At 45.1% G+C, this 13,192-nt stretch overlaps 1 protein-coding gene across 3 annotated transcripts in view; it reads right to left on the bottom strand.

Annotated features, from left to right (window-relative positions):
- The window catches only part of LOC137423843 (heparan sulfate glucosamine 3-O-sulfotransferase 1), a 197,696-nt gene extending 185,185 nt beyond the window's left edge, over positions 1–12,511 (bottom strand). The window contains exons 1-2 of one of the 3 annotated variants that reach the window (XM_078773711.1): positions 12,423–12,488; positions 12,163–12,216 (exon numbers count right to left, since the gene is read on the bottom strand). The gene's annotated coding sequence lies outside the window, so the exon portion shown is untranslated. Of the gene's footprint in view, positions 1–12,162 lie in introns of all 3 variants that reach the window. The other 2 variants (XM_068111390.2, XM_068111391.2) reach the window with 2 other exon arrangements.
- Positions 12,512–13,192: the final 681 nt, after the last annotated feature.

The raw sequence follows: 13,192 nt of genomic DNA, 5'->3' as shown, positions 1-13,192 counted from the left end.
AACCATCATTAGGTATGAACCCTAGGTAAACCAAACCATCATTAGGTATGAAACCTAGGTAAACCAAACCATCATTAGGTATGAAAGCCAGGTCCACCAAAGCAACATTAGGTATGAAAGCGGGGTCCACCAAAGTATCATTAGGTATGAAAGCTGGGTCCACCAAAGCATCATTAGGTATGAAAGCGGGGTCCACCAAAGCAACATTAGGTATGAAAGCTGGGTCCACCAAAGCATCATTAGGTATGAAAGCGGGGTCCACCAAAGCATCATTAGGTATGAAAGCGGGGTCCACCAAAGCAACATTAGGTATGAAAGTGGGGTCCACCAAAGCAACATTAGGTATGAAAGCTGGGTCCACCAAAGCAACATTAGGTATGAAAGCCGGGTCCACCAAAGGAACATTAGGTATGAAAGCTGGGTCCACCAAAGCATCATTAGGTATGAAAGCGGGGTCCACCAAAGCAACATTAGGTATGAAAGCTGGGTCCACCAAAGCAACATTAGGTATGAAAGCTGGGTCCACCAAAGCATCATTAGGTATGAAAGCCAGGTCCACCAAAGCAACATTAGGTATGAAAGCCGGGTCCACCAAAGGAACATTAGGTATGAAAGCCGGGTCCACCAAAGGAACATTAGGTATGAAAGCCGGGTCCACCAAAGGAACATTAGGTATGAAAGCCGGGTCCACCAAAGGAACATTAGGTATGAAAGCAGGTTCACCAGAACAACATTAGGTATGAAAGCGGGGTCCACCAAAGGAACATTAGGTATGAAAGACAGGTCCACCAAAGCAACATTCGACGTTGGTCTCATTGAGGTGAGCACCATTAGTAATTGAATGAACAGCTGGAAACCAATAACCCTGTATATTTCCTTCCTGTCCCAATAAGATTGGTAAGATTCTATTTTTGGACCATCCCTATTCTGGACACAGCACATAACAGTTCAAAACCATTGTTATGTTCCAGTTCGAAGCAGATGATGTTGGTGTTGAAGATTTTATCACAATTACACACACTGTGTTTTCAAACGGAATCTGAGTGGGTTGTCCCACATTCCTTGTAAAGGACAACGTGAAATACATCTTGCTGTTGGTCAGATGCATGTGATGTGGAAATGTGTGAAAAAGCCAGCGTGTGTTTGTGACAATCTTTTTAAAATAGCTACACCCCATATGGACTGGCAAGATAGCCTGAAGGTGTGCAGAGACCCCTGGACTGTCTGGACTGGGTTTGAACCTCAGGGCAGGTATTAACCGTCATCCTGGTGTTTCGCAGGAAGGATGAGGCATCAATGTGTGTGACGTCCCTTGGGTGGACGTAAAACTCCGTGTCCCTCTTCCAGCATTAGTCGGTGGACGCTAAAGACCCCATGATGTCCTTCCATAAGAGTGGCCGACTTATTGCCAATGCCAGGACCAAGTTACAAATTCCTACTCAAACCTACTTAGTCGAATGCCAGGCCAGGCCAGACAGTTTGTGAAAGACTCGGCCAAATAGTTTATCCGGCCGACCCCACGATAAGGTGTGAATATGTCCGTTAAAAAACAAGACCAAAAGTCTATCAGCGGCGTAGCCGGGCTTGTAAAATATTATAAACCACAAACACATATTATTAGATTTTTAAACAGTCGCTAATGCTGCTTATAACATTAAACAAAGAAATTTGGAGGAATCCAGACATCCGTGAGGTATGTTTTACTTACAGAACTGAGCGAAGATCTACTGTAATCTATATACCCCACAAGGATTGGAGATGTGCTCATTTACCAAGCAGCTAGCTAGCGCTTGCCAAGCCAGCCGTTCCTTAACGGATTTGAACGGACTGCTTGCTCGAATGCTCAAACCACTTGGCGATCTCTCCACAAGAAACTAGGTAAATGAACCACACCGATTGTCCTTGAGACCCGACCAGAGATCAATGGTAATCTATATACCCCAAAGATGAATGACCTTTACTGCCACTCTCGAAGAAAGTGGGTGTTTGCGCCGTGATGACGTAGCATGACGGCTGGACACAAAACTTCAAGAACTTTTATATTTATTTATATATATATATATATATATATATATATATATATATATATATATATATATATTAACCTCCAGTAACGTTGCAGTCACTACAAAGGGATTAGTGTTACGATTAGATTTACTATAATTATAACGTTACGTTATTATTACGAAAATTATATTATTTTTTTTAAACCGAGGTGAAATCCTTACCTCTGCTTTTACACCACTTCAATCCATCAACTTTCCATTCACGACATTGGGATTAAAGTGTTATGGTTATATTTACTATAATAGTCGGCGAAGCCGGTGTTGTCAATAAACGCGTACGTATTATGTCGAAAACCAGATTATGCTGTATCCCTTGGCTTGAGAATGCCAAAGCGCAATGGAGGCCGCCATCTTGCGGATGTGGAGGTATGCATAACAAATTGAAAACGTTCAATAGGAGTTTCTTTCACCCGTCTATGTTTGATTCACACTCTTATGCACCTATAATTTATAATTAAAATACTTTAAGACCAACCACGGCCCGCACGGGCCTGGTTATCTTCAACGAAAAGCGTCACCAAACACCGGAACCAATGAGATTCGAGCATTTGAAAAATATTTTTTAAAAGCTTATTACGCGTTTCGGAAGGTTAAAACGGCGTCAAATATTCTAAAATTGACGAAGAAGTATTTTTTTGAAATCTCGCGGCCGTCGGGGATAGTTTTTCACGGCCGGAAATATCCGAAATTGAGATGGAATTCACCGAATTAATCAAGAAGTAAATTTTATCAATTTTAATCTCATCCAGAATGCAAATGGTACCTACTACACCTACTACACCGATGGTACCTACTACACCTACCTACTACCAACTACCTAACCTACTGATGCCATAGTGATGGGTAAAATAGTGGCAAGAGGCTTTGGCTTCGCCGTCTCATTGCGGCTTTGCAGTCGGGTACTAGTATTATTATTACTACGAAAACGATACTACTGAAACGATACACTACTGTATTAAGAAACCTGCGTTTCATTTGTCCAAAGCAGTCCAAAGATGAGGCATGAAGCCTAAGGCCTATACATACTGTACCGTATTGTTGGAAGAGACGTAACGCCGATGCTTTCGATATTTGATGGTCATTTTAACAATCGGTTTGTTTGCGTTTCACACTGAATGAAAAACATAAAGGTAGAGCATGGCGATTGTGATATATGACATGTTCAACGATATGTTCGGCATGAACGGCACATAAATCAAAATGGCGGTGCATGGAGAGTCAGCCACAGCACCGCCGTAATGACATCAGACGTAATCACATCATCCCGTCATGTGAGCAGATTATCAGCTCTGATTTGGTATACGTTTGAGAGGACATACATACATACATACATATATACATATAGACGGACAAACACTGTTCTAGACGGCTCTGCCCGATGGGCTACGCCGAAAAGAGAGAAAGAAAGAAAAGTACATCGTATGCCATAAAGCAGTTGTTCGACAAACTCAGTCATCTAGAAATATTTATAAATACTCATGAGGAGAGTTTGAAATGTCTCTCAGTGTCGTTCCTTACCGACTCTTTAGTGCATTGAACAAACACTTTCTTGTTTTACCTCCACAATGCTTATGCAAAGTCCAATGTAACAGTGCTTCCAACATCAAACAGCACCCAAAATTATGCAACCAACCACAACGCCCACGTACTTTGTTCCCACAAGCTAAAAAGATGTTCCACGCTGGCACAATCTCCCATAACCCTGCGTTCCTCGATGCATGTGGGTAATCAATTCAAATGGAAACCACATCCGAACCAATCTCGAAGTGGAAGCTCAGCATCAAGGAGCCCTCAGGAGGCCAAGGTTGGATTTGTAGACTTTGTAGGCAAAAGGAATTTGGAAATCATCCAAAGTTCCGATAGAAAAGCACGCTCTCTGTGAAAGGAAAGCCGTGATATTAAATCAGCAATCTCGATCCGAGATTAGGCCCTGCAACGTTTAACAGCTCATGCACTCACCACCTCCATCCTCTCCACCCCCAGACTCCGCACCGTGTAATTGTATGCATGATTACTCTCGATCGAAAAAATAAAAATAAGGAAAAAAACCCCAAAAAACTACAAAAACATTGGAAACCATTAACTGGAACCTCTTTAGTCTCCGTTATGGCGCATTATTGCACAAACGCTGGAGATGATCAAAATCAGAATACTATCAGCTTGTGTTCCTCCAATTGCTCAGAAAGCTTTTGACAAATTTGTACTTCCTCTTGTACCGGCCTAGGACAGATAGGTAGCTCGTTAAAGCCGTATCCTAATAGAAAAAGGCTTCCTTCCGAAAACCCGGAAATAGCCTCGAGGATTTGCCAGCTGTTTGAAGCGCACACTCAATTAAGCAAACACTTATTTAAAAGTCACATAATGCTCGTGTGATGCATCATACCTTGACAGGTATTAATGTCAATGGGAACGTTATAAAGGAGTAAAATATCCATGCTGGGAGTGTCAAATTGTACAGACAAGAAGAAGAAGAAGTTATTGTCTGCCGAACTACCAACCAGTCGACTTGGCTTGAGGCCTTTGCGGAGTTATCGGAAAAATGGTGTCAGCATGGGAACAAAAGAGTGCAACTTGATAACTTGGTGGAGCTCTTTGTAGCATCTCGATCTCATATTTCATTCCTGGCAGGATGAAAGTAGTAACGGGCTTAGCACCCTGTGAAAAGGACCATGCAATCCTGGAATGTTGGCACCGAAAGCGTTACATTTTGGGGCAACCATCACACGAGCAAAGACAAACAGGCTCCCTCGGTGCTCCCTGCTGGGCACCAATTTACAGGCTCATGCTGTCTTGCTCAAACATAAAAATCCTCCATCTTCTCCCCGGCAAAACCGCAGGTAATGAAATTCCAATGAGTCTACAAAAAAGGTGGCGTCGTTTGGGGGAAGTGGTACAACTGCTGCACAGAACCGGATGCCCTGTCCGGCTGATCACTTCTTGTTTTGTTATCGGATCTGGTCCGGTCTCATATTGGAGGCTCACGATTGGTCAATCCCCATGGGGCTAGTTATAGGAGTGTAAGAGTCCAAATTAGGAAGGGTGTTCAATTCCATAGCTACTCCACTCGTACTGAGAACGTGGGGTTTTGGCCAAGGTACAAACTCAAAGGATTCCCTTTGCTTGGATTTGAATACATTGTAAATATTTATTCCATTGTACATCGTTTGTTTTACTGGGATGCGCCCGGAAGGCCTTTTGAGCATTACGATCAATGGTGAACATCAGGCGTGTTGCAAATAACTTATTGCTGACGTTATGAGCTCGATTCCTCATCGACACGAATAAAACTGCCATCAGGTGTGAAGTGGAGCCGGGACCTCTCCATAGACCCTGAGAGCAGTCGGAATGACGTCATGCGTGGATCCGGTCCTGGCCTCCAGGACCGCCATCCGTTAGGTTGGACAAAGCTAGATTCCTCGAAACAAACGTGGATTTTAAAGACCTCCAAAAATTCCTGGACAAATCCGAATTTCTTTAAAATAGATTCAGTGCAGGTCTTTTATTTGGTGAAATAATAATGATGGAGCCTGCACACACACATCACTCGCAAGAGAAATACTCGGAGAGATGGACATACTTTTCCATGAATTGCGAGGACATTATTAGACGATGGAGAAATCAACACAATATAGAGGATTTCGACCTCGATTCCAATTTCATTAGCTGTGTGATCAGATAGGAATTCCAAAGAAGCAAACTCGAAAACAGGAAAACTCGATGAGCCGAACCACAGTAATGAGGACATCAAAACATGGATTCGTCAAAATACAGCTTTGGTGACCACATGACGCTCTGTTGGTGAACCCAATGCAACCCGGTGCGACAGGAGCACTATCTATTTGGCTTTGTAAGGGTTAATTGCATTTTTCTGCAATTTAAATGCGAAATTTCATGAATCAAAACGTTTGGTTTTAAAGGAATTTTTTTCCAGACCTTGGTTTATGGCACATGGAAAAAAACGATATAATTAAACCATTATGAACGAGAGAAAATGAAAAACATGAGGGACGGTAATGCAAGCAGAACAAATGAGTGGTCCAATTAAAGGTGGAAGAGGGAAAACCAAAAGGAAATGTTCACAAGTCTACAAGCAAAAAGAAAACAACAATAATCCATGGAGTAAAAAATGATGAGAACAAATTTAAATAATCAATACAACAAATATCAAACCTAATTATGAGGACGTGCTTCTCACTGCAGCTGAAAGTACAACTATGCCAGACGGATAAGACCGTCCTCACCATCACAATCTCTTATCTTCCCCCATCCAAAACCTTGATCTCTTCTACCCCCGTTAATTTCAACGCAGATCCACTTTTATGGAATTCCGACTCGTTTCCTGGAAGTCCTTGCAGTGTCCAGTGTTTTATACCTATCCCAACCTACCCCCACTCCCCATGCCTCCTCCGCCCAAGCCCTCTCCCACCCACAGATCTCCCGATGTCCCTGTTCTCTTCTGTTGTACTTGTGTGCTTCCCTCTCTCTCCCTATCTTGTCATCCGCTCCCTTTATTTCGTCTTATGCGTCCGTTTGATTTTTTTGTCATTAATGTTAGCTCTTACACGAGCCTCGATCTTGTATGCAAAAAAATTAATAAATAAAATCCTCGTATTAGAGGCTTTTTCAGACCCGACTTCGATTGGAATTTCACCGATTATAGATTATTAAATCGGAGATTCAGCTCAAGTTATTGAACTAATGGAGAAAACAAATTTTACGCCAGTAATGAGCAGCTCATGATAATCAAAGGAGGATCGGGACCCATAACGAGCGCCATATTGTACCCGGGATGATAAGACAGTTTTGACAACACAATCTGCCGTCGAAAGGTCAAGGTAGATGGTGAGACGAAATACACGTCATTAACGAGTTTTTATTACATCTCCATTGGAATGATAATACGAAGATCCTTCCCTTTGCACGGTTGGAATGACGACGAATGGCAAAGGACACTTCAATGGAGCCAACAATATATTCGTTTGACAGAGTGAGCATAAAGGTACAGATTAAAGGTGGTAACCATGCGCTCAGGTGTGGTCTAGTGGGTGAGGTTGATTGACTAGCATTCCACTAAAGGCGAAGGTATTTAGGGAAATAAAATCTTCTGGAAACCTGGAGAATCCAATCTTTGGAAAAATGGAACGTGGTGATTGGATTATTGATTCAAAACCCAGTTTGCTCAATAATGACCCTCATGGATAGCTCAATACTGACCCCTTCCAGCTCGCCTGCTTTGGCTAACATGTGACCAAGTGTTCATGTATTGTCATTGACTTTGTACCCTCGGGTAACTAAAATACTACTTATTAAAAACGGGCATTGCCACTCAAGAATCTCAAAAAATAAATAAATAGAACAGTACAATCATCAGCAGAAGGTCCACATGGAGTTGTGAAAGCAACGATGTAAATACGGAACAGGAAATGGTGCCAAGAAATAGGTACCCTTGAAATTGCAACAGAAACAACTGACTTACACATTGTTGTGGATCTGAAATTAGGCCTTAAAACCAGAAAACAAAGGATGATACAGCTGGTACAGAACAGCTGAGCATCACATCACGTTAGATGTGCAAGGGTTGTCCAGAAAGTACCAGAAAGTGCTATTTACACCCAGTTCATGAGCGTACAGGGACTCGCAGCATCTCCTACAGGTATACACACTCAACTCTGAGCTGTGTAGCCTAGGTTCGAATGTCGACACACCTATAAACCGTCATTCTTGAGTTCCGCAGGTAGGGCCAGGCATCAATGTGCCGGAGGACCGTCTGCAAGCAACAACCATTGGGAGAGGTTAGAGATCCGAAGATGATCGTGTATATATATATATATATCAGTGTCTTTCCCAAAGAGGAGGCGAGTTATCGTCGAAACCCTGAAAAAATTACAAATTCCTGGTAAAATCACCTTGAGTCGAATGTCAGGCCTGGCCAGCTGGTTCGTGAAAGACTTGTACCAAAAAAAAAATACTCTGCCTAACTCCACAAGGAGGTGTGAATTGTTGGGGCCATTAAAGAAGTAATAATAGTAGTAGTAGTAGTAGTAGTAGTTGTAGTAGTAGTAGTAGTAGTGGTAGTAGTAGTAACAGATAAGCATAATCATGTAATTTGTAAAGAAATGTTTAAACACTTTCTTGGACAATTGTGTATTTCGTTCGTTGATCCTTTCAAACTCCTCGTTAATACATCGGAACATGGATGATGTATGAATCATGATTATACAATCGGAATTTTATAACTACGAAATACTTCGAGTGATATCTGAATTTTTACACAACTTATACATCCACAGACTCTGATCGACAACAACAATTAACAATTCGTCCCCAACATGTCCCAGTCGCACATGACGGTCCTCTATGACACAGGTGTTCACTCTTCAATGTTTGAGGGTGTGACCACGATCAAACAGGTGGCAGCTAATCCGATCTGGGAGGCGTGTTCAAAGTGTGATCAGATCTGATGAAGTGTTCACTTCATCAGATCTCATCATTAATTCTCTTCATCAGATGTGATCATCCATTCAATCCATCAGATCTCATCATCCGTTCACTTAATCACATCTGATGATCCGTTCACTTAATCAGATATGATGACAATTGCTCGCGAAAGAACACAATAAATTAGGGGGTTGAATCCATGACGAAAGCACAATTTTTGGCCGATAGTCAAGCACGTAAAGGTACTGTACAGGAGTGGGACGAGGTGTGTGGTGGGGGAGACAGGGTCCAGTAGGTAGCCAACATACAATATCATCACTTATAAAGTGCAGAGTTGGGCTGGCAGGATGCGCCAGAGGTACGTACAAGCTGTCTAGATTGGGTTCGAATCCCGACCGAGCTATGAACTGTCATCCAGGTGTTTCACAGGTAGGGTGATTCATCAATGTCAGATGGACGCAAACTGGACGTCCCATCTGCCGACATTAGTCGATAGACGCTAAATATCCCACGGTATCCCTCGCAAAGAGTAGGTGACCTATCGCCGGCACCCTGAAAACAAATTACAAATTCTTGTTTTAACCTTAATCGAACGTCAGGCCTGGCCAGCCGGTTCGTGAAAGACTTGGGCCAAGGGACACAATAACGTGGGGATATTTTTGTAGCTAATAAAGAAGTGTAGAGTGAATGCAATAGGCCGTGTAAAAATTAATTGGTGTTTTTAGTGACGTAAGACATCCATTGTGACGATAATAATCAATTGTCTTCTTTTTTGCTCATTACATGAGATCTACACGTGACTCAGGAAGAGGTAATGTACGTGTTGTTCAAAAGTTGGACGTGTAATGACGGCAGGTATGTATATTATAGAACAGGTGCACATGTAAAGGTTTCACAATGAACCACCAATTAATTAATAAATATAAAATCACGCTAATTAGTAATTGGCGAATTCATTCGCAAGGAGGAAAAATTGTCAGTGTTGGGAATTATTTATTTTTACATCACGTGACGTGGGGGGAATTAAATTAAAAGGTTGTTGGTCTCGTGTACTATATGGAAAACACTGTGCGCCTAATTGTGGAATTTGTGGTCGACTTTGAAATGGAAGAGTTCGGAAGCATCTCGTAAATGTAAGTTCGGGAGTAATATTTGTGGGGTGACGTCATTAAAGGGTAAGTCGCAAGCATGGAGCCGCGCTGAGGGTGAAACGCGCAGAACCCGGATGAAGGGTGGCCACCATGGTCACACCACGGGGGTCGTTCGGACGTGTTAAACGCTCTACCCGAACCCATTGGCACCCGGAGTAGCGACCCTGGAGCCACCACGCATGCCCAGACAGTTCATGATGGACCCTTTTGGAGACCCCGCGCGCGCCTTTTCACGCTCCGTAAACCATCTGGGACGAAGCTTCGAACTCCAGCGGACGCTCGTGCTCGGAGTCGTGCGGGTCCTAAGGGGTTTGTAAACGGAGCACGGGCCGGTGGTAAACGAGCGGAGCGGAGATCGCATGAGATCACCGACCGTGGATGGATCGTCCGCTCATGAACCCGCGGAGCTCGGCGACGTCGTGCGGGTGAAGTCCCCGCGACTGTGTAGTACCTACCAGCCGGGCTCCGAGAAGCTCGATCTAATTAGAATAACAAATGGTCCTTTGTGCCGCCGCTATGACAAAATGCAGGTTATAGCGAAGCCGAGACCCGAGTTCAAAATAACAAAAAGAAACTTTCAAAGCGACGCCATGACGTATTGCCCGGGCGAATGAGCCTTGGCTCTGGAAGCATGGGAGAAAGGGAGAGAGGGACAGAGGGGAGAGGGACTGAGAGAAGGAAAGAGGGAGAGAGGGAGAGAGGGAGAGAGGGAGAGGGGGAAGGAGGTAGTGGGGGAAGGAGGTAGAGGGGGAAGGAGGTAGAGGGGGAAGGAGGTAGAGGGGGGAAGGAGGTAGAGGGGGGAAGGAGGTAGAGGGGGGAAGGAGGTAGAGGGGGAAGGAGGTAGAGGGGGAAGGAGGTAGAGGAGCGAAGGAGGTAGAGGGGGGAAGGAGGTAGAGGGGGAAAGAGGGAGAGGGGTAAAGAGGAGGGAGAGGGGGAAAGGAGGGGGAAAAGAGGGGGAAAAGAGGGGGAAAAGAGGGGGAAAAGAGGGGGAAAAGAGGGGGAAAAGAGGAGGAAAAGAGGAGGAAAAGAGGAGGAAAAGAGGAGGAAAAGAGGAGGAAAAGAGGAGGAAAAGAGGAGGAAAAGAGGAGGAAAAGAGGAGGAAAAGAGGAGGAAAAGAGGAGGAAAAGAGGAGGAAAAGAGGAGGAAAAGAGGAGGAAAAGAGGAGGAAAAGAGGTGGAAAAGAGGTGGAAAAGAGGTGGAAAAGAGGTCGAAAAGAGGTGGAAAAGAGGTGGAAAAGAGGTGGAAAAGAGGTGGAAAAGAGGTGGAAAAGAGGTGGAAAAGAGGTGGAAAAGAGGAGGAAAAGAGGAGGAAAAGAGGAGGAAAAAAGATGGAAAAAGAGGAGGGAAAAGAGGGAAAAAGAGGGGAAAAGAGGGAAAAAGAGGGAAAAGAGGGGAAAAGAGGGGAAAAGAGGGGAAAAGAGGGGAAAAGAGGGAAAAAGAGGGAAAAAGAGGGGAAAAAGAAGGGAAAAAGGAGGAGGAAAGAGGAGGAAAGAGGAGGAAAGAGGAGGAAAGAGGAGGGAAAGAGGAGGGAAAGAGGAGGGAAAGAGGAGGGAAAGAGGAGGGAAAGAGGAGGGAAAGAGGGGGGAAAGAGGGGGGAAAGAGGGGGGAAAGAGGGAGGGGAGCAGGGGAGAGGAGGGGGAGGGGGTGAGGGGAGAGGAGGGAGGAGGAGCGGGGAGAAGGAGAAAGAGAGAAAGAGGGAGGGGGGAGGAGAGGGGGAGGGGGGAGGAGAGGGGGATGGGAGAGGAGGAAAGAGAGAGAGAGGGGGGAGGAGAGGGGGATGGGAGAGGAGGAAAGAGAGAGAGAGAGAGGGAGAGAGAGAGAGGGAGAGAGAGAGAGGGAGAGAGAGAGAGGGGGAGAGAGAGAGAGAGAGAGAGAGAGAGAGAGAGAGAGAGAGAGAGAGAGAGGAGAGAGAGAGAGAGCGTTTTCAATGGACGCACGAACTCAACCCGAATGCTAATTGCACTTCTCGAGGCGGGAATCCATAAACTCGCTTTTGGCCTTTTCCTAGGTATTGCCGTGGGAAACGGCGCTTTAAATCAAGCTCCGTTCAAACTCCAACCGGTACCATGCGCTCGACGGCCAAGTCGGCACGGACCGGTGTTGAGGGCTCGCGCTGTCGTATCGTTTTACTATTGTTGTAATTACGTGCAAAGGTGTGCAGCAAAAGTTACACCGTGCGATTATGACGTCACAGCGCGTGTGCGTCCGACGTCACAGACTCGCGCAGGTTTGCTGCATGGCTAATGAGAGATCCCCACCTCCTCCACCTCATTTCGCTTTAACGCTCGCCCGTCATCATCGACATTAAATCAGCAGTTAAAGGAACCTCTGACGTCGTCTCGCTTTATCAATTATGCATCGCCAGCAGCAGCTTCTAAGAAGCTTTCGTGAAGCCATTGAATCATCATCAGGAAGCACCAAGGGATCTCGCTGGACCCTGGACAACGACCCTGGGACCAAGGAGGCGCAATGTGCACCAAACAAGTGACGTCGCAGAGTGGAACTCACCCTCGAAGCTGCTGAAGGAGAGACTCGATTGATGAAATCAGACGGAAGGAGAAACTAAAAATAAATAAAAAAGTACAAAAGGGGGAGGAATCGACAATGTCAGGTTCGCGGTTCCGAGGAGGATGCGAGGCAGGAGCGCATCGCGTGCGACCGATCCCCACGATGCGCTGCGTAGTCTCTCCTGGCGCCTGGTGCGCTAAATAAAATATACCTTACAAACCGCAATGTTACTCCTCTATCGCTCTCCCTCGGAGTCTCACCCCCATCAGAGGCTCCAACGCCCCGGCGCCTGTTAAATGGCAAGAACCCCAGACAGGTCCGCGCACGCCTGCGCCCCTTCCTTCTCTCCCTTTTTATTACGATCACTCTCTCCAAGGTTCTCGCGACTCCGCCCAGTCTCCGCCCTCGCTCCGCCCACGGCCAACGCAGCTGGGACAGCACGTCCAACCCGCGTCCGCTTAAATTGCATGGAAAAAGCTTTGGATCGGAGAGAAGAGATGATCGTTGGAACTTCTTTCATCCAGGGCCTGGGACTTGTTTGAAATCGATCCACACTCTGAGTCTCTGACCTCATGGTCACGGTCTTTACACCTTGGTCGAAATGCCATTGCAATTAGCAGAAAGCGCATTTATAGCTTCGCTTCTTTCTTGGGTGATGAACGACAGCACAAGGTGCCAAGTCTTATCAGTAAGTCCATGGCTTATACGTGTAAAGGAGGGGAAAAACAACAATTAGAACGGCTCTCGGTAGAGAAGCCACCTGCGCCAGGCTTAATTTTTCACGTTTTGTATCCACTGATTGGCCGGATCTGGATTCGGACCTCCAAAATCGAATCCATTTGTTCTCGTCATCTAACCAACTCATCCACCATGTTTTGTCATAAGTCGTCCACAATTTCTTGAAATGTGGTGTACATATCGTTTTTGGCCCATTCTCTCAATGATGAAGATTCACTTAAAAAAAAAAAATTCTCGTAAAACATAAATTCTCGTGAGAAAATCGAATTTGTCCTCGACACAAACCCAACCT

The sequence above is a fragment of the Myxine glutinosa genome, chromosome 3 (genome assembly GCF_964187855.1).
Source record: "Myxine glutinosa chromosome 3, kmMyxGlut1.1, whole genome shotgun sequence".
Taxonomy (NCBI): Eukaryota; Metazoa; Chordata; class Myxini; order Myxiniformes; family Myxinidae; genus Myxine; species Myxine glutinosa.
Note: the sequence above shows the minus strand (reverse complement) of the source record. Positions and strands in the feature narration are given on the sequence as shown.